Genomic DNA, 21,908 nt, shown 5'->3' with positions numbered 1-21,908 from the left:
GAGAGCAACAGAGAGAGTCACACAGCGGACGCTTTAATGGTTTCAAGTTCCAATGCGCATTAAGGATGTAAATCTTCATTATTCAGCAACAGTTTGAGATTCCTAATGGCGCTTTTCTCTTCCCTACTGATCTGAAATGTACCAATATTTCACTTCAAATCTAATTTGCTCTTATGCTTGTCATACAAGCTTTTCATTGATATTGATGGTGGATGATCCATTGGTTGGCCTGTTGCTCTCTTGATGTCTTGATTCTATTGGATTGACCAGGTTATACAGTGCATTTGGAAAGTATTCAGACCCCATGACTTTTTCCACATTTTGTTATGTTAATGCCTTATTCTAAAATGGATTACGTAGTTTTTCCCCTCATCAATCGACACAAAGTACCCCATAATGACAAAGCAAAAAATAAAAAACATAAATATTACATTCACGTAAGTATTCAGACCCTTTACTAAGTACTTTATTGAAGCACCTCAAGTCTTCTTGGGTATGACGCTACAAGCTTGGCTCACCTGTGTTTAGGGGAGTTTCTCCCATTATTCTCTGCAGATCCTCTTAAGCCCTCTTGGAAGGTGAACCTTCACCCCAGTCTGAGGTCTTGAGCACTCTGGAGCAGGTTTTCATCCAGGTTTTCATCTCTGTACTTTGCTCTGTTTATCTTTCCCTCGATCCTGACTAGTCTCCCAGTTCCTGCCACTAAAAAACATCCCCACAGTGTGATGCTGCCACCACCATGCTTTACCGTAGGGTTGGTGCCAGGTTTCCTCCCGAAGTAATGCTTGGCATTCAGACCAAAGAGTTCAATCTTAGTTTCATCAGACCAGAGAATCTTGTTTCTCATGGTCTGTGTGTCCTTTAGGTGCCTTTTGGCAAACTCCTCGTGGGCTGTCATGTGTCTTTTACTGAGGAATGGCTTCCGTCTGGCCACTTTATAAACGCCTGATTAGTGGAGTGCCGCAGAGATATTGTCCTTCTGGAAGGTTCTCCCATCTCCACAGAGGAACTCTGGTGCTATGTCAGACTGACCATAGGGTTCTTGGTCACCTCCCTGACCAATGCCCTCCCCTGATTGCTTAGTTTGGCAGAGCGGCCAGCTCTAAGAAGCTTCTTGGCGGTTCCAAACTTCTTCCATTTAAGAATTATGAAGGAAACTGTTCTTGGAGATTTTCAATGCTGTAGAAATAGTTTGGTACCCTTCCCCAAATCTGTACCTTGACACAATCCTGTCTCGGAGCTCTACTGACAATTCCTTCGAGCTCATTGCTTTGTTTTTGCTCTGATATGCATTGTCAACTGTGGGACATTATATAGACAGGTGTGTGCTTTTACAAATCATATCCAATCAATTGAATTTACCACAGGTGGACTTCAATCAAGTTGTAGAAACATCTCAAGAATGGTCCATAGAAACTGGATGCACCTGAGCTCAATTTTAAGTCTGAATACTTATGTAAATTAGGTGTTTCTGTTTTTAGTTTTTATAAATGAGCAAAAATGTATAAAAATCCATTTGAATCCATTTTAGAATAAGGCTGTAACAATATGAGGAAAAGGTCAAGGGGTCTGAATACTTTCTGAATGCACTGTATGTGGTGTTCTGGACCACATTCTGATGTTCTGACTATAGTAAGTTTAGCATTGAATGGCGTCTTTACAGTTAGAGTTGTTGGTCATTTAGTCAAGTGATATTTGGTAGTGTTTCCCTAACAATTATATTCATATTGTAACGGCGTTCGTCTGTAGAAGGAGAAGCGTACCAAAATGCAGCGTGGTGGTTACTCATGTTCTTTAATGAAAAATGAACTATACATGAAATAACTTAAATATACAAAACAACAAACGGAACGTGAAAACCTATACAGCCTATCTGGTGACAACAAACACAGAGACAGGAACAATCACCCACGAAATACTCAAAGAATATGGCTACCTAAATATGGTTCCCAATCAGAGACAACGATAATCACCTGACTCTGATTGAGAACCGCCTCAGGCAGCCATAGACTATGCTAGACACCCCACAAAACCCCAAGACAAAAACACACCACAATAACCCATGTCACACCCTGGCCTGACCAAATAAATGAAGACAAACATGATATACTTCGACCAGGGCGTGACACATATAGGGGACTGTAAGTAAGTAAGAACCCGGTTAAATTGGATCCTGTAACAAGAGATGAGTTTGTGTGATTACATCGTAACATCTCACAGGTGATGATCTTTACAATATAACAGCTGTTCTTGATGAGTTTGCTCAGGAGTCTGTGCCAGCTATTTAATCTGTGGGTGTTGTACCTAGTTGTTGTTGTTATACCCTCAAATCAGAGATGCACTCACTGTTTTCCTTTCAACCATTGAGCGTCAAGAGAGCAAGTGTAAATGTTTTACGGGCCAGTAATAATGTGTTTTGCCATTGGACAAAAGCCATAGCTTGTTAGCGCTAGGAGCTAAGAGCTGCCTTTGGCATCAGCTAGTAAGGGTAAGAGGGGAGCCTACAGCTTGTCTAACCTCAGCTAAGGACAGAAACACCCTGGGGGATGTCTGTGCTTTTTCTACACTGTTAGCCATTTTTGTAATTTTATCAGTAACTTAATGCATTAATCAACAGCATGATACTGTGTCAACTGAATACAGTAGATTACCATAGGCTACACAGTAAAATATCATACATTTCTGTAATTTCAACAGTAATACACTCTAGAATGCACAGTAAAATACCATGAATGTGTTTTACAGTATTTATTATGGTGCATTGTAGAGAAATGTTATGGGCGGGAAAATAGTCTGTCTCATTAACATATTTTAAGGTGTGGCTTGTAAGAGGCTATATTTGTTGCACCCGTGAGTGAGAATGTTGTATTACACAATACGGTAATATACTCTATTTTAGGAATGCTACAAACCTTAATTTACTGGCCAATAGTCGTCAGTAATTTACTGTAAATGTCAGAGGAAATGTTTTACAGTGTAGCTGTGCCCTGCTCTGCCCTGCCCTGCCTTGCCCTACTCTGCTCCGCTCCACTCTGCTCTGCTCTACTGTACTCTGCTCTACAGCTTTTATGCCCTTCTCAAAGCAAAGCGGCTTCGGGCCTATAGCCCGGGAGAAAGGCAGGGGGGAGCTTTACAAGCAGCTTCACATGACTGGTGTAATGACTTAAGTGCTCCCATCCATGGGGGATAAAAACTCTCCTTTCAAAAGGCCACCATGGGGATCAGTTTATCCAGTGCACCACCTCCACCTCCCATCCATTAACCCCTCTCTACCCACCGGGAGGCTCAGGTCCTGGGCAGAAGAGGAGACTTGGGGGTGAGGAGGTAGTGCGGGGGCTGCTGGGACAAACACACACACACACACATACATTGCTTCCCACCACTGGCTCCACAGATCAATAGGATCCTGGACATACTGAGGCTAGCCATCAATCAGCAGCGGCACTGAGGCTAATTTATGCCCATGCTCAGCCGATCAATCCACACCGGGGCACTGGGGTGTGAAATTCAAATGATTATTACAGCCAGTTCCATTATCAGGGAATGGAGAAGGAAGGAAGGATGTGCAGCTCTAGCTGGCTCAGCGATATTGGCTCCCTTCCCTTATGAGGGGCCAAAGGCTTGGCCTCTGTGGTCCGATACAGTGGGGGAGTTATTACCCCAGTTTGTCATTGTGTCCTCAGACTCCCCTCCTGCCCCTGCCACTGAGCGGCCATCTTGGATCTGGTGTAGAAAGGTCTTGATGAAGCTTAGCTAGAAAAACAGCACATAAATATATTAGGGAATGCAATAACTGTGTTTGTGTGACCTTTGCATTTTGAATAAATGTTGGAAACTTCTGAATTTGCAGCAAGATTAATGACGTACAGCTACTGCCAATATTCAACCACCCAATATCAATAACAATAGAATAATTGTAATGTTGACTTATTAACAACAAAGCCTACCAATCTCCATTTGTCTCAGTTCTTATTCATACAGTGTAAGACTGCATCCCAAAATGCATAGCAATTATGGAAGTCAACTGTTATTTTTCAAGTGAGATTCCAAACATAGGAACGTGAAAAGTATGTACTACATTTACCAGAGATTCTATCAGCGTACTTGGGAGGTCTGAAAAACAAAGCATACATGGAAGCCTACTTTTTTTGTTCCCTTCGCCGGGGAGGCTATCCCAAAACACCATGCAACGTAACAAAATTCCAAAAACTTCTGAATTGGGGGAGGACTGAAGTCCCCGCTTGGGAGAAAATGTTCCAGAGGAATAAGGAATAACTTTGTAAAATGTAAGTATTACGTTTATTTATTCACCAAATTACAAATTATTAAATGTTAATCAAATTACTTTCAAATTGGAAATGCAGCTTGCTGTAATCTGTTCAATCTTTCTAGCCAGACAAGTTATTTGTGTGTTCTTACATAATCAGTCAATACATGCATGCAGTGTCTGTGTACCTAACGCTAGCTAACTTTCTTCTTGTCACTTCCCCTTCTCTCGTGTTTCCTCATTGCATATACAGAAAATGTTTTGAATAATGAAATGATAAATTAAATTAAATTACCGGTGACAACTTGATCAAGTCAATGAATATGCAGAACTGTTTACAAAACCATTTCACATTTAACAAAGGTAGCTGTCGTTCTCAAAAACATAAACCTGCACTGAAATTTGAGCAGAGGTTCATTTCTTCCCCATTGGCCTCATGATTCTGCTCTGTTCTCCTCAGGTTGAATCATCTCACAGTCCCATCCCCCAGACAGATGTAAAGAACTTGGACACCTCCCATCTACCAGGAATATAATCAGGAGTTAATTCAGCAGTGTGCAACATCAATATGTTTGAGGTAGCTCCACACGTTATTCTCTGTCATGCAGAATTGTCAGGTCATTGTAACGTACAGTATGAAGCTCATTCTACAATATAGATTTGGGTGATTTCTACTCCAAGGCACTGCACCGTGTGGAAGTTTTTACAAACACCATTTTCAACTATTTATTGTCTACAACTTAGAACACAATTAGTTGAATGAGGTGTGAGTGAAGGGCTGGAACAAAAAAAATGTAAATTCTTGTCCCTTGTAAAAAAATAAACTGTGGCTGCCATGGAAAAATGCCCTCATGTACTGAACAAGCTTTTGAATGTTGAATGTTAATATCCATGATCCTTCTCTTTTATTATTACTTATTGTTGCATTGTCGATAAGGAACCTGCAAGTAAGAATTTCATTGGACCATGTGTCTCCTGTACATACGACTAAAACAACTTGAAACTTGACTTCTTTTGTACAATGGACTGTGTTCTAAGGATTCATGCACAGATACAGGAAAACCAACATAAAAAACACAAGAATACAGCAGCAGACCATGCAGCTTCCGAAAGGAGGACCCCACACAACATTATTATGTGTGGTGTCAGCTTAATTCACTAACATAAACAGGTACTGAGAAAATCTATTCTGTTACTTGATTACTTGTTATTCGTGTTAATAATTTCCATTCTGGGATAGTTGTTCGCTAAATTGCTAGCACTAGTTGCTCACGCTGCTACATTGGTTACAATGTAAACAGATGTAGCTGGCTAGCATTAAAGCTAACTTTGTTGACGCCGACTGCGTGATGATGCATTTCCTGTTTTGGTTAGAGGTCACATCGAAGTATGCAAAACATTTTGCAGATGTTAAGTGCTCTGCGTTGTTCCATACTAGACTGTATGTTCTCAGGTGTTCTTGGAAGATCACCCTTAAAAGGTGAACACAGGTACCAGTACTGGGGAGGCCTGGTTGGGAATGATATGATGTGTAGCTACTCACCAGGAAGTCAAATCACTCACGAGAGAAATCAGGTCAAGAAATATGTGACACTGGGCTGAAGGGAGTTGTAGTTTTCATTAAGCAAATATTCAACCTACTTCAGCGCAGAAACATGGTAAATAACTATAATGACCATAATCTATTGTGGCAGTTTTTTTCAGCTCAGAGACTGATCAGAGAGATTTAAAAACCTCTTGATACTCCCCATCCCGGATCCAGGATCGTGAATAAAGCCTCAGGCTCATTAGCATAACGCAACGTTAACGATTTCTGAAAATCGCAAATAAAATGAAAATAATGTGCCTGCTCTCAAGCTTAGCCTTTTCTTAACAACACTGTCATCTCAGATTTTCAAAATATGCTTTTGAACCATAGCAAATCAATCATTTGTGTAAGAGTATTGCAAGCTAGCTTAGCATTTTGCGTAGCATTTAGCACACAACATTTTCACAAAAACCAGATAACCAAAGAAATAAAATCATTTACCTTTGAAGAGCTTCGGATGTTTTCAATGAGGAGACTCTCAGTTACATAGCAAATGTTCAGTTTTTCCTGAAAGAATCTTTGTGTAGGAGAAATCGCTCTGTTTTGTACATCACATTTGGCTACCGAAACAAACCGAAAATTCAGTCACCAAAACGTCAAACTTTTTCCGAATTAACTCCATAATATCGACCGAAACATGGCAAACGTTGTTTAGAATCAATCCTCAAGGTGTTTTTTCACATATCTCTTCATTGATATGCAGTTCGTGGAAGCCTGCTTTCCTCTCAGAATCGCATGGAAAAATACCAGCAGCTGAAAATGACGCACCAATTTCGACGGAGGACACCGGGTGGACACCTGGAAAATGTAGTCTCTTATGGTCAATCTTCCAATGATATGCCTACAAATACGTCACAATGCTGCAGACACCTTGGGGAAACGACAGAAAGGACAGGCTCATTCCTCTCGCATTCACAGCCATATAAGGAGACAATGGAAAACGGAGCCTCAAAAATCCTGCTGATTTCCTGGTTGCCGTTTCATCTTGGTTTTGCCTGTAGCTCCCGTTCTAGGGCACCCACAGACAATATCTTTGCAGTTCTGGAAAATCCAGAGTGTTTTCTTTCCAAAGCTATCAATTATATGCATAGTCGAGCATCTTTTTGTGACAAAATATCTTGTTTAAAACGGGAACGTTTTTCATCCAAAAATGAAATTGCGCCCCCAGAGTTTCAAGTGGTTAATTCGCCAAAAGCTGTCCAAAATAAGCCCATTGCGTTTCAATGGGTTTATTTTGACCTAAGCTTGTCGCCTGCCTTCCCATCTTTGGGACAACATGGGCATCTCGTCATTGTATACAGGTCCCACTTTTGCACCTGCTACGTTCGGTTAGATACAAATAGATCGCATAGACCGCATGAGAGAGGAATGTACACAACACAACAAGGAGAGGGACAGAGACAGTATACCTTATCTACTTTGATGAACTAGTAAAATGATTTTTTCAGACAGCTCTACAGCATACTTAGGCAGGCTAGCTAAATAAGATGACTAAAGACAGTACTGTCACACCCTGATCTTAGAGAGCATTTTATTTCTCTGTTTTTGGTTAGGGCAGGGTGTGATTAGGGTGGGCATTCTAGGTTTCCATGCGTGGTTCCCAATCAGAGGCAGCTTTCTATCATTGTCTCTGATTGAGGATCATATATAAGTTGTGATTTTCCGTTTGGGAAGTTATTTTCTGTTTAGCTGTTTGTTTGTCTGACAGAACTGTGTACTTTCGTTTTTTCTACTTTGTTATTTTGTTGCGGTGTTCAGTTAATTAAAAATCATGAACGCCTACCACGATGCTCCTTGGTCTCCTTCTTCAACCCACGTGAGCTGTTACAAGTACAGTATAGGGAACACAGAATGTTAGCTGGTTTGGCTGGCTGACTGCTTCTGCCTGAGCAGAGATGACATGATGACTTTAAGCAATGATAAAGTCATCAAATAAAAATGAAGTAACATAGACAAATGAAATATTTTATTTTATAATATGAACTGAAGGTTGTTGAACACACACATGCACACTCTCTCTCTCTCTCTCTCTCTCTCTCTCATACTTTCACTAGTCTCCTGGCCTTGAATGAGAGTTAATTAAGATTGTCCCTGACAGAGCCCGACATAAACATGGAGAGGATGATGTGTCCAGTGTTTGAATGTGTTAGTAGAGAATGGATGGCTGTTATCATGCTAGACTGCTCAGGGTCAGGGTGTCTCAGTGACTCTGTTAACTCTGTTACTATCCCCTAGTCTCTTTTTTCACAATAAAGTATCCCATTATGTCAAAACATTTTTACAAAAATGGGGGTGAAATATATTCCATTGTGTTTCAAGGAGGATTTTTTTTTATTTAGGCTAGAACAAGTTCTCATTTGCAACTGCGACCTGGCCAAGATAAAGCATAGCAGTGTGAACAGACAACACAGAGTTACATATGGAGTAAACAATTAACAAGTCAATAACACAGTAGAAAAAAAGAGAGTATATATACATTGTGTGCAAAAGGCATGAGGAGGTAGGCAAATAATTACAATTTTGCAGATTAACACTGGAGTGATAAATGATCAGATGGTCATGTACAGGTAGAGATATTGGTGTGCAAATGAGCAGAAAAGTAAATAAATAAAAACAGTATGGGGATGAGGTAGGTAAAATTGGGTGGGCTATTTAACGATAGACTATGTACAGCTGCAGCGATCGGTTAGCTGCTCAGATAACAGATGTTTGAAGTTGGTGAGGGAGATAAAAGTCTCCAACTTCCACACAGATTTTTGGCATGATCAGTGAGATACACCTCCAGTCACAGGCAGCAGAGAACTGGATGACCTGAACCAGTGGGTCTGGCCAAATGAGGTGTTGGCTTTAGGGATGATCAGTGAGATACACCTGCTGGAGCTATTTCGTAGATGACGCGTGCTAGGATAGTCAGTTTTACTAGCTGGGTGTTGCCATCTAGTTGGTTTTACTAGCGTTTAAGAGCAGTTGGAAGCCATGGAAGGAGTGTTGTATGGCATTGAAGCTGCATTTGGTTTTACTAGCATTTGGAGGTTAGATAGCACAGTGTCCAAGGACGGGCTGGAAGTATATAGAATGGTGTCGTCTGCGTAGAGGTGGATCAGGTAATCACCCGCAGCAAGAGCAACATCATTGATATATACAGAGAAAAGAGTCGGCCCGAGAATTGAACCCTGTGGCACCACCATAGAGACTGCCAGAGGACCGGACAGCATGCCCTCCGATTTGACACACTGAACTCTGTCTGCAAAGTAGTTGGGGAACCAGGCAAGGCAGTCATCAGAAAAACCAAGGCTACTGAGTCTGCCGATAAGAATATGGTGATTGACGGAGTCGAAAGCCTTGGCAAGGTCGATGAAGACGGCTGCACAGTACTGTCTTTTATCAATGGCCGTTATGATATCGTTTAGTACCTTGAGCGTGGCTGAGGTGCACCCGTGACCGGCTCGGAAACCAGATTGCACAGCGGTGAAGGTACGGTGTGATTCGAGATGGTCAGTGACCTGTTTGCTGACTTGGCTTTCGAAGACCTTAGATAGGCAGGGCAGGATGGATATAGGTCTGTAACAGTTTGGGTCCAGGGTGTCTCCCCCTTGGAAGAGGGGGATGACTGCGGCAGCTTTCCAATCCTTGGGGATCTCATACGATATGAAAGAGAGGTTGAACAGGCAGGTAATAGGGGTTGCGACAATGGCAGCGGATAGTTTCAGAAATAGAGGGTCCAGATTGTCAAGCCCAGCTGATTTGTACGGGTCCAAGTTTTGCAGCTCTTTCAGAACATCTGCTATCTGGATTTGGGTAAAGGAGAACCTGGAGAGGCTTGGGCGAGTAGCTGCGGGGGGTGGGGGGGCGGAGCTGTTGGCCGAGGTTGGAGTAGCCAGGCGGAAGGCATGGCCAGCCGTTGAGAAATGCTTGTTGAAGTTTTCGACAATCATCGATTTATCGTTGGTGACCGTGTTACCTAGCCTCAGTGCAGTGGGCAGCTGGGAGGAGGTGTTCTTGTTCTCCATGGACTTCAGTGTCCCAGAACCTTTTGGAGTTGAGGCTACAAGATGCAAATTTCTGCCTGAAGAAGCTGGCCTAAGCTTTCCTGACTGACTGCGTGTATTGGTTCCTGACTTCCCTGAACAGTTGCATATCGCGGGGACTATTTGATGCTATTGCAGTCCACCACAGGATGTTTTTGTGCTGGTCGAGGGCAGTCAGGTCTGGAGTGAACCAAGGGCTATATCTGTTCTTAGTTCTGCACTTTCTGAACGGAGCATGCTTATCTAAAATGGTGAGGAAGTTACTTTTAAAGAATGACCAGGCATCCTCAACTGACGGGATGAGGTCAATGTCCTTCCAGGATACCCGGGCTAGGTCGATTTGAAAGGCCTGCTTACAGAAGTGTTTTAGGGAGCGTTTGACAGTGATGAGGGGTGGTCGTTTGACTGCGGCTCCGTAGCGGATACAGGCAATGAAGCAGTGATCGCTGAGATCCTGGTTGAAGACGGTGGAGGTGTATTTGGAGGGCCAGTTGGTCAGGATGACGTCTATGAGGGTTCCCTTGTTTACAGATTTAAGGTTGTACCTGGTGGGTTCCTTGATGATTTGTGTGAGATTGAGGGCATCTAGCTTAGATTGTTGGACTGCCGGGTTGTTAAGCATATCCCAGTTTAGGTTACCTAACAGAACAAACTCTGAAGCTAGATGGGGGGCGATCAATTCACAAATGGTGTCCAGGGCACAGCTGGGAGCTGAGGGGGGTCGGTAGCAGGCGGCAATTTTGAGAGACTTATTTCTGGAGAGAGTAATTTTTAAGATTAGTAGTTTGAACTGTTTGGGTATGAACCTGGAAAGTATGACATTACTTTGCAGGCTATTTCTGCAGTAGACTGCAACTCCTCCCCCTTTGCAGTTCTATCTTGACGGAAAATGTTATAGTTGGGTATGGAAATCTTGGAAAATTTTGGAAAATATTTGGTGAATCCTGAGCCAGGATTCAGACACGGCAAGGACATCAGGGTTAGCAGAGTGTGCTAAAGCAGTGAGTAAAAGAAACTTAGGGAGGAGGCTTCTCATGTTGACATGCATGAAACCAAGGCTTTTCCGATCAGAGAAGTCAACAAATGAGGGTGCCTGAGGACATGCAGGGCCTGGGTTTACCTCCACATCACCCACGGAACAGAGGAGGAGTAGTATGAGGGTGCGGCTAAAGGCTATCAAAACTGGTCGCCTAGAGCGTTGGGGACAAAGAATAAAAGGAGCAGATTTCTGGGCATGGTAGAATATATTCAGGGCATAATGCGCAGACAGGGGTATGGTGGGGTGCGGGTACAGCGGAGGTAAGCCCAGGAATTGGGTGATGAGAAAGGTTGTATCTCTGGACATGCTGGTTGTAATGGGTGAGGTGGGACAAAGGAGGTATCAGGGGTATGAAGAGTGGAACTAGGGGCTCCATTGTAAACTAAAACAATGATAACAAACCTGAACAACAGTATACAAGGCATATTGACCTTTGAGAGAGACATACAGCGAGACATACAGTAATCACAGGTGTTGAATTGGGAGAGCTAGCTAAAACAGTAGGTGAGACAACAACAGCTAATCAGCTAGGACAACAACAGCAGGTAAAATGGCATTGACTTAGGCAGGGAGGGTCGTATTATCTACACACCTGCGGCTGGGGCCGACAGATAAAACATAAACAAGCAGAATGGAGTACCGTGATTAATGGACAGTCCAGCATGCATCAGCTATGTAGCCAAGTGATCAGTGTCCAGGGGGCAGCGGTGGATGGGGCAGGGAAGCTAGACTGGCGAGTATTATCCAGGTTAAAAAAACTGGCTGGCTGTGCAGAAGGTCAAAGCCCCTAGCAGTGGCTAACAATGACTAAATAGCTTGTAGCTCGTTAGCTGGTTAGCTTTTGGAGGTTCTTGAATGTGTTCTACAAATTAAAAATAATAGCGATTCCGTATCACATTGGGTGAGGCAGGCAGGTTACCAGGAGGTATAATCAAATTAAAAATCGAAAAGAGATTGAAAGTAAATATGGGTCCAGTGAGTGGTTGGGCTGGCTGGGGACGCGACGATTCAGACAATTAGCAGGCCTGTGCTAACAAGCTAGCAGTTAGCAGACAGGGGATGAAAAAAGCTAGCAGTTAGCAGGCCGAATTAGCAAGCAAGCAGATAGCAAGGGCTAGAAAGTTAGCCTTTGGGGGACGTCGAGATGGGGTTAAGTCTGTTTATGCCTCTTCATGCTGTGACATCGATAGACCGGTCGTGGGTCCGGATATTGTAGCCCAGGAGTATGCTTCGGTGGTAGCACAGGAGCTCTGGCCGGGCTAGCTTCAAGCTAAGTGGATGAAAACGCTAGCCAGGAGTAATCATCCGGGGGTTGCGGTTAGCTAGTTAGCTAGTTATGAAGATCCAGATGAGAATGTTCCGTTTGCGGTGGGAATCCGGGGATAAAAATTATAGGTCCGTTATGCTCTGGTTAGAGTCGCATTGTTCGAACTGGCGAGAGCTTTCCGAGCTAAAGGTTCGCTGATGACCGCTAGCAATGGTTTGCTGACTGATAGCTGGTAGTTAGCTGGCTAGCTTCAGTTGAGGGGTTCCGGATCCAAAGTAAATATAAATACTTTAGAAAAAAAAGCAGATCCACGCTACATTGGGTGAGGCGGGTTGCAGGGAGAGTATTTAGATGTTGAGGTTTTGCAAAATGTTTTAAAAAATATGCGAAGAAAAATATGTAAAAAAACGATATATACAAGGGACAGGACACAACAAGACGTCTGACTGCTACGCCATCTTGGTCAGAGACCAATAGAATAGATGCTGGCATTGAGTCAAAATGTTAGCAGCACACCAAGGACAGAAAATCTATTTTAAATGTTTCCACATTTTAGTGACTGTCGAAATCTGTCTCTACAACTGAACTGAATCTGAGTGATTGATTGACGTCATGTCTGTCTTCAAGTGTCATATGATGGGGTTGTTTCAGTCCACTTTCACATTTCTCCTGAAGTGTGTGTGTGTGTGTGTGTGTGTGTGTGTGTGTGTGTGTGTGTGTGTGTGTGTGTGTTTGTGTGTGTGTGTGTGTGTGTGTGTGTGTGTGTGTGTGTGTGTGTGTGTGTGTGCACCTTTGTGTGTGTGAAGCAATGTTGTGAGTAGGTATAGGGAGCAGGCTCAGCAGAACGATATTTCAGAGAGAGTCATTAGAGAGACTCTCGTCAGTCAGTGGTCTGGGTTTTTCTTTCCTCTCCTTCTACTCTTTTTCTGCCCTACTCCTTTTCATTTACCTCCCATCGGCCCATCACATATGACAGCCCAGCCAATACTGAGATGGGGGGAATGGTAAGTTAATTTGAATCAATACCCAGCACCTACGTAGTGGAGTGTAGAGGCCTGGAGTATACACCCACTGACTGAAGTAGAAATCCCCCCAGCTAACAACGCCAATTCACACACACGCATGTTAAAACAGGATTAGCCCACACAGAGATGTGTGGAATTACTGATCTCTGGTGGGGGGGATTGGAGGTGGTTGGGTAGGATAGGAGTGAGGGAGAGGGGGTAGGAGGGGTGGAAGACACAGATACCCTCAGACAAATCAAATACAATTTTGAAAGGAACACATCCTAAAAATAGGTCTTTGTTAAAATGTTTGGGGTCAACCTATTACAAACATATGTGGAATTGGCTATCTAATTGGTTTAATAGTTTTGCTGACATTTTCCAATGGTTCAGTGTAGTGTTGAATGTGTTTGACCTGTCTCTCCGCTGGGGGGTCCTTTATATGTCAGGTAGAAAACTAGGTGTTTTTGGAATGTCAGGAAATGCCGTTTCACTGTGATTGATTTTCCGTCCTGCTGCCCTGAAAAGGTTAAACTCTTCTGCCCTGTTATACTGCCACCCCTGCATAGTAAGATTACATTTGGTCACTGCCAACTCAAATTTGTAACCTGTCTGTCTGGTAGAGAGCGAGCAGAGAGGGAGGGAAACTGAAGAAAAAGAGGAGGAATGAGTGACGGCAACAGAGAGACAGACAGACAGACAGACAGACAGACAGACAGACAGACAGACAGACAGACAGACAGACAGACAGACAGACAGACAGACAGACAGACAAAGAGACAGAGAGACAGAGAACTCTGCCAGGTTGGCACCTGTCCCAGCTTTAGTCTGGGTGATTTACTCCTTTCTCTACACCTTCACAAACGTCCCATCATATGTTGCGTTAGTAGAAACAACCAGATTGCTTTCAGACGGCAAAACACATTGCATCGCTGTGTATTCCTTATGCCAGATTGGTTTTATGTAATGAAACACATTGGACTGTTATATTTCCATCTGCGGTAAAACACTGGTTCACTAACCGAACATAAGTGCATGGGTTTATTGCATTGTTATATTCCTTCTTTACGAAAACACTGGTTCTCTAAGCTTCCACAACCAGTTTACAGCCTAACAGCAGATGTCTAGTAAGAGTACTGTTTTGACCATTGAAATGTGATCTTTTAGATCAAGCATTGAACAAACCTATGACCATGGCAATTTGACTGCAAACTTGTGCCTTGAATAGGGATACCCATTCTAGTGATTATATGTATGTGGTTATAACATAATGATATATCCTATGCATAAGCTGACTACAAATATATAAGGAGTTGATAGAGACCAGACCGTATATATACCCAGAGGCCTGTAGTGGGTGACAGAGGGTAAAGGGATACAGGTCATAGAGATCCTATTAAATTGAAAAAGTTCTGTATGTAATTCTACTGCAATATACTGTATATGTCTACTTGGGGAAAAGCATATCATGTGATTCTCATGCTTTCTCCTTGTCTTTCTGCTGCAGGTATTGTTGTTCATCTTTATTCATTCATTTTGGTTCTCCCTGGACGAGTCAGACACAGGGCCACGGCAGACTGCAACACGATGAGTAATACACAGTTTTATGTTGGGGGCCACCAACCATGAAATATGCACACTTGCACACAGACACTTCTGCACACATACAGCACACACGTTCATATAGTTGGATCCCTGTGTGTGTGTGTGTGTGTGCGTGTGCCTGTGTGTCAGGCTCTAGAGGGGTGGTTGGCTGAAAGACGGTCTGTGGTAAGCCAAGGCAACATAGTGAAAGCCTTCATTATGTGCTCCTGCCTGTCCTGTCCCTCCCAAGAGTTGGGGATCTGTGATGTACTGACAACAACCAGCAGCCAGCTAACACACACCACTGTTACAGTCACCTGTCACTGCGTGCTGTGAAACATGGTACATAAGGAAGCACTGTATGTGCAACACCCTTATATGGATGTTTACATCATACACATCGTTGGACAAATTGTAAGTGCATATACACACACATTCAGACACAAGTACATGTGTACTCTTGCTTTACCATTGTACATATTGTACATGTGTACACTTGCTTTACCATTGTACATGTGTACTGTTAATAGAGCGATAATCATATGAAATGCAAACACATGGTAATGCTTATAACACAGCAAACACACACACACGCACGCACACACACACCTTCACCTGGGAGAAACACACATGGGCTGTTACACATTGGCACAACTCAAGCACCTTTACCTTATCTGTTCTAAGCAAATACTGGCAATCTCGAAGCATTTTATTTTTATGTGTGTAGCTGGGATAATATTTGGGACCTGAGGTTGGTTTGGCTTAAATATTGTAAACAAATAAAATAAATGAAATGGTTGGGTGTTTTTTCTCACCTCCAAAAGGTTTTACACTCTGACTAAAGCATAGGATTAACTGCATACTTTAAAAGTGTTTCTATTACAATTGTGTCAACATGAGAGTTGTATTTTGTTCGACTGTTGTGCAACAGGTAGGCCTAGTAGTGTTGTAATGTGGGGTAACAGGTTCGGTTATGTGTGTGATTTGTGTCTTGCACAAGTGTACCTTGCCCCTTTCGTCTCCTTTGTATTGTTTATCATTGTTCAGCTGGCTGCAGAACACTGTAGACATGATACATGCTGGGCAGGAGCACACAGAGACTTTCACTTTTGCAGCCTGAATGTATATTTCGATTTTGTGTCACTGATGTAAAGGGGAATTTTGTTATGGTAAGCCTAAATAAATGTAGGAGTAAAAATGAGCTTAAAGCTGCACTATCTAACCTTTTGGGTGACTGGACCAAATTCACATAGAAATGTGAGTTATTAAAGCTCTGTCATTCTCATTGAAAGCAGGTCTAAGAAGCAGTAGGTTTGTTCTATGTATGATATTGCTATACTTCCTTTTCTGAAGTTTTGTATTTTGCATCTTTTTCTTTTAGTTTTGGACACCAGCTGAAAATGCAATGTTATTGGTTATTGAAGAGATATTTCACAGCGGTTTAGATGGTACAATGATTATCTACACTCGACACAAAATAGCTTTTTTGTCACACAAACTGAAATTACTATTAGAATTTTTGCAACCAGACAATGAATGGCAGAGAGATTTCAACGTTTTACACCTTTAACAAATCACATAATAATTTTACATATCTTACATTACTCATCCCATATGTATATCATGTATTTTATACCATATTCCCTATGCCGCTCGGTCATTGCGCATCCATATATATATATATACACTACGGTTCAAAAGTTTGGGGTCACTTAGAAATATCCTTGTTTTTGAAAAAAAAAAAAAAAAAGTCCATTAAAATAACATCAAATGTAGTTTCATCTGTCCACAGAATATTTTGCCAGTAGTACTGTGGAACATCCAGATGCACTTTTGCAAACTTCAGATGTGCAGCAATGTTTTTGTTTGCGACAGCAGTGGCTTCTTCTGTGGTGTCCTCCCATGAACACCATTCTTGTTTTGTGTTTTACTTATCGTAGACTCATCAACAGAGATGTTAGCATGTTCCAGAGATTTCTGTAAGTCTTTAGCTGACACTCTAGGATTCTTCTTAACCTCATTGAGCATTCTGCACTGTGCTCTTGCAGTCATATTTGCAGGACAGCCACTCCTAGAGAGAGTAGCTATAAATTAACTTTCTCCATTTATAGACAATTTGTCTTACTGTGGACTGATGAATATCAAGGCAATTAGAGATACTTTTGTAACCCTTTCCAGCTTTATGCAAGTCAACTATTCTTAATCTTAGGTCTTCTGAGATCTCTTTTGTTCAAGGCATGGTTCACCTCAGGCAATGCTTCTTATGAATAGCAAACTCCAATTTTGTGAGTGTTTTTTATAGGGCAGGGCAGCTCTAACCTACATCTCCACTCTCATTTCATTGATTGGACTCCTTTTGGAGAAGTCATTAGCCTAGGGGTTCACATGCTTTTTCCAACCTACACTGTGAATATTTAAATGATGTATTCAATATACACAAGAAAAATACAATATTTAGTGTGTTATTAGTTTAAGCACACTGTGTTTGCCTATGGTTTTGACTTAGATGAAGATCAGATCAAATTTTATGACCAATTTATGCAGAAATCCAGGTAATTCTATATGGTTCACATACTTTTTCTTGCCACTGTATGTAAATAAGATATTTCTGTGTTTTATTTTCAATAAATTTGCAGCAATTTCTAAAATCATATTTTCACTTTGTCATTATGGTATATTGTGTGTAGAAAGGTGAGACAAAATATAGATTTAATACATTTTGAATTCAGGCTGTAACACAACAAATAAGTCAAGGTGGTGAGGTAACCGAGAGAAACCAAGAGAGGTTGTGAGGTAACCGAGAGAAACCAAGAGAGACATTAAGTAGCTGTCAGTCGATACGAAGAAACAATCTGAGGTTGTAATTGACAAATGTTCTATTAAAAAGTATTGATTTCAGCAAACAAAGAAAGAGCCACAGATACACAGGACAAACATAGGTACAAGGCAAGGGTTTAAGGATGTACATTTTTTACAAGTATCAACTGACAGCGACTCGATGTAATCAGAGGTTCAGTCTGCCCATAGTCATCTCCGCTCAACTCCATTGATGTAATTTTGCTACATTGTGGAGTTGAGATGTTGTCGTAACTTGACTTTAACATTAATCTTAGAACTGTTATTTAACTAATCAACTAACTGTGTTTAATTGTAACCCGGTTAAATTAATAATTTAACAATAACTTATTAGGATCTGGGTCACCACGAGAGTGGTTCTTTAAAGATTTACCATCTCCCGAATTAAACTCTAAAAAGTCTTTATTAACTATCACATCTATAAACAGCGGCACACTTGTAAGTCTCTGATTGTCCAAAATGGTTCCAACAAGTCTTCTATCATTGTTCTTCTCTGTAGTTGTTCTGTATCCAGTGACTTGTCGACTAGTCCTGAACAGAACTACAGTTTATTATCCTTCCATTCGCTCTTGAAGATGGTTCTTTGAAGATAAGCTAGCCAGCCGTGTCCATGGTTCCCAGTGGGGTGATGAGAGTAGCATCTTTGAGCAGAGATGGTTTGAGCAGAGTAGTAGGAATGTCCCACTTAAATTTGCTTTCGAATATACTGTACTTTACTTAGGACAGCTAATCAACCATACCAGTGATTGTCCGAGAGGTGAGTCTATCGTCTCTACCTCATGTTGAGATTCAAAGTTCAGATCACTTTAATGTGTAGCTGCAGCATAAGGTTTTGCGGGTCTAGTATGGTAATTTTATACAGTCTGTTCGAAGGGGAGGGGTCCATCAGGCTGACACACTCTCTGACCTCACTCGGGGTGTGACTTTCACTTGCATAGTTTATGTAAAACAATTACCTCTTATAGCTCCTCTAATCACATCCCTCGCTTAACAAAAACACCTCCATCATTGTTCATATTACATGCACAACACAGAGTATGGAAACGTCATACATGTAGTGGGTATACTTTCCAAGTTGTGTATTTCCTTCATGACATTTTTCATGGCATCACAAATAAAAACAAAATTACATTAGTGTTTTATAGATCGCCTCTGACCATTCCCAACATTCTATGTTATAAATATTGTTCCAGTTTTCACTTTTGAACATGTTAGATTTCCGTTGGGAAAAGACTCTTGAAACAAAGGCCGTATTGAATATTGGAGACGGAGACCTGAATCTTATCCCCTTGATTTATGACAGGATGTGAGTTGTTAATCGCCACTATTTCTTTCCTCCCCTCCGTGGGTGAGAGGGGGCCTGATTGAAGTTATTCATTGCAAACCTGATCTGACCTATTTGGATTCTTGTGGAGAGTCATGACAACGTCCTCCCCCAGCCTGGCTGTTATCTGTTTCCAGAGCCAGTGACCAGCACTGTAGGACAGGACAGGGGGAAAATCTGTTCCAACATTATGCTCCTAAAGAGGCTATTAGACTTCAGGGGACCCCCCTGTTCTGGCCTCTCTCTGCTAAAGCTGTTCACTATCACTGTGTGGTACTCTACAGCACAATCTACAGCTGGAGGTGGGATAGGGGACGTGCTGAGGGTATGGAACAAGCTCAATGCCCAGTCTGGCATTGTGGTCAGTCCTAACCTGAGCTGAGAGTGTCTACATCTCAATGTCTGTAAGCACTGCCTAGTGCCTAGTATGCCTGCCCATATCAGTACTCATTGATGCCTAGTATGCCTCCCTATATCAGTACTCAATTCATTCTGCCGAGATGGCCTGTCCATATCGGTACTCATTGCCTAGTGCCTACATCCCCATGTCTACCAGCAAACTGTGGGTGTGAGTGATCACCTATTGTTCATTGTTTGTGGGGAACGTCAGCGTAATGCCAGTGAGATTATTCTCTATTTGTTAGGTCACACTGCTCTGAAGGCTGTGACCATCACATTAAAGTGTCAGACTAGTGAACTGTAAATCACAATGGATGAATAACACCATGCCTGCGTCCCAAATGGTGCCCTATTCCCTATATAGTACAACACTCTTTACCAGGGCTCTGTAGGTAATATGTTGCCGTTTGGGACGCAGATATTGTAGTAAGGTGGTTTGCTATTTAACTAAAAGGTCAAGCAGGGTTTGCACTCTGCAGTTCACCGCAGTCCCATGTCCACTCTGTTTGTCAGTGTGCGTAGGCTAGACACTAGGTGATGGTTTCAATCTCGACTCACGATACTGCTTGTATAGGCTAAAGGTGAGCATAATATGGCATGAATGGATTAGCCTTGTCACTAAAAATACATATATCCTATCCTTGTGCTGTGCTCACTAGACCCTAACTCACAACCAGACTGGTGAGGGGATTGCAGTTGTCAACGTTTTTTATGTTTAGTGTTCCAGCCATTGATACAATGACCATAAAGTCGTCATAGACACACTGATATCAGACCGGTGTGGACATGACCCTCCAGGTTAATGAGAACCCGTCAGTCGTAAGTCACTGATCAGACCGCTGTTCTGGCACATAAGCTATAGACATGACTTCACAGCAGTGATCATAAAGCACTCATCAGCTCTTTCACACATACCCATAAAACACACACACACACTCCACCTGTTACACCAATAGGAGAAGGCGATAGAGCGATCAGTCTGGTCATGAAAACGTCTACACAGCACTTCGTCTCACTGCGTTGTTGTCTGTCGCTACGGAGACCTGGCACACACCAAAGAGAAGTTGTGTGTGTGTGTGTGTTTTAATGTTGCTTGAATGCATGCATGTGCAGGGTGCAGACCCTCAAGACTTATAGTGGGGCAGCGAAGGGAGGCGAGACCGACAGACAGACAAATACAGACAGACAGACAAATACAGACAGACAGACAGACAGACAAATACAGACAGACAGACAGACAGACAGACAGGCAGGCAGGCAGGCAGGCAGGCAGGCAGGCAGGCAGGCAGGCAGGCAGACAGACAGACAGACAGACAGACAGACAGACAGACAGACAGACAGACAGACAGACAGACAGACAGACAGACAGACAGACAGGCAGGCAGGCAGGCAGGCAGACAGACAGTATCCCTCTTAACCAATATTGAGGACATAACAGTTCACCTGACAAAAGACTGAATCCAAGACTGAATCCAAATTTTACTCTGTTGATATTATGTGCATTTTTTCGGCTCATTTGGTGATAACAACATCTGAAAATACTCTGTATCCATTCAGTAACATGATAGGAGTATCCCTGGAAAATGTGGGGTAGGTGCAACATAAGACAAAAACAATGTAAGGGTTTGAGTGAGTGAACTAACTGGTCTCTCCAAATGGCCACACTCCTCTCCAAAATGTGCACAGTTTCTAAATCATTTCAATGCACTTATATGACTCAAAGAAGAGTCTTAAACTACAAGGTGTTTTTTGGAGCTCTCCGAGCTGTGCTGTTGAGGAACTAAAGCAAGCACACTTGTAGTTGTTTTGTTTGGACACAGCCATGCATCCCCGCCATCACACAATGTCTGTTGTTGTGTACGAAATCCCAAAACTGACCATTGTAAATTGCAATTAGGATTAAGTGGGCATCATTTGAAAGCTTGTTATATTGCCATCCTGAGCTAAGTTATAACATATGATCTTATACTGTTAGCCTTTCACATTGCAATTCATAGAAATAGATTGTAATTTTGGTGTGCCTTGTAAGAAGCCATGAGTGTATTCAGGTGCCTGTTCTACAGCACATTTTCACAATAAACAATTATGTTCCAAACAGCCCAAGCTATGACACTATGTCATCTTGTTACTGTAAATTAAACATAGTGTTCCATAGTGGACATTTGAAGTGCACATTTGGACTCATGGGTGTTTGGATTGCTTGTGTGACATCAAAGCAGTATTTAGTATAATCCTCAATGCTTCATCTTTCAAAATACATTGAGTCCTCTTAATTTACAGCATTTACATCACTCAGACAACAAAACATTTGCAAACGTTGCCCAGTTAGCCAGAGGGATGGGGGCAACTCCTTGTCGCCCGATGTGCTCAAGTTCAGCATGGCTGTCAGTAAAAACCCACACAGCGCTGTGAAGTGCAGAGTCTGAGCTCTGACCTCATTTATAGCATGTTACTGTACATTCATGTTACTTATCAGTGACTAAATCTGCCATTTTCTATCTGTAAACAGCTATGAGTGTGCAGGACTACAGTAGTCAAAAGTTTTGTATTTG

General features: G+C 42.2%; 1 protein-coding gene across 1 annotated transcript in view; it reads left to right on the top strand.

Annotated features, from left to right (window-relative positions):
* Nucleotides 1-21,908, top strand: part of LOC135547567 (receptor tyrosine-protein kinase erbB-4-like) — a 638,243-nt gene that overhangs the window by 146,898 nt on the left and 469,437 nt on the right. The window lies entirely within an intron of this gene.

The sequence above is a fragment of the Oncorhynchus masou genome, chromosome 10, assembly GCF_036934945.1.
Source record: "Oncorhynchus masou masou isolate Uvic2021 chromosome 10, UVic_Omas_1.1, whole genome shotgun sequence".
Classification (NCBI taxonomy): domain Eukaryota; kingdom Metazoa; phylum Chordata; class Actinopteri; order Salmoniformes; family Salmonidae; genus Oncorhynchus; species Oncorhynchus masou.
The sequence above is the reverse complement of the archived record's forward strand: the minus strand, read 5'-3'. Positions and strand labels throughout refer to the sequence as shown.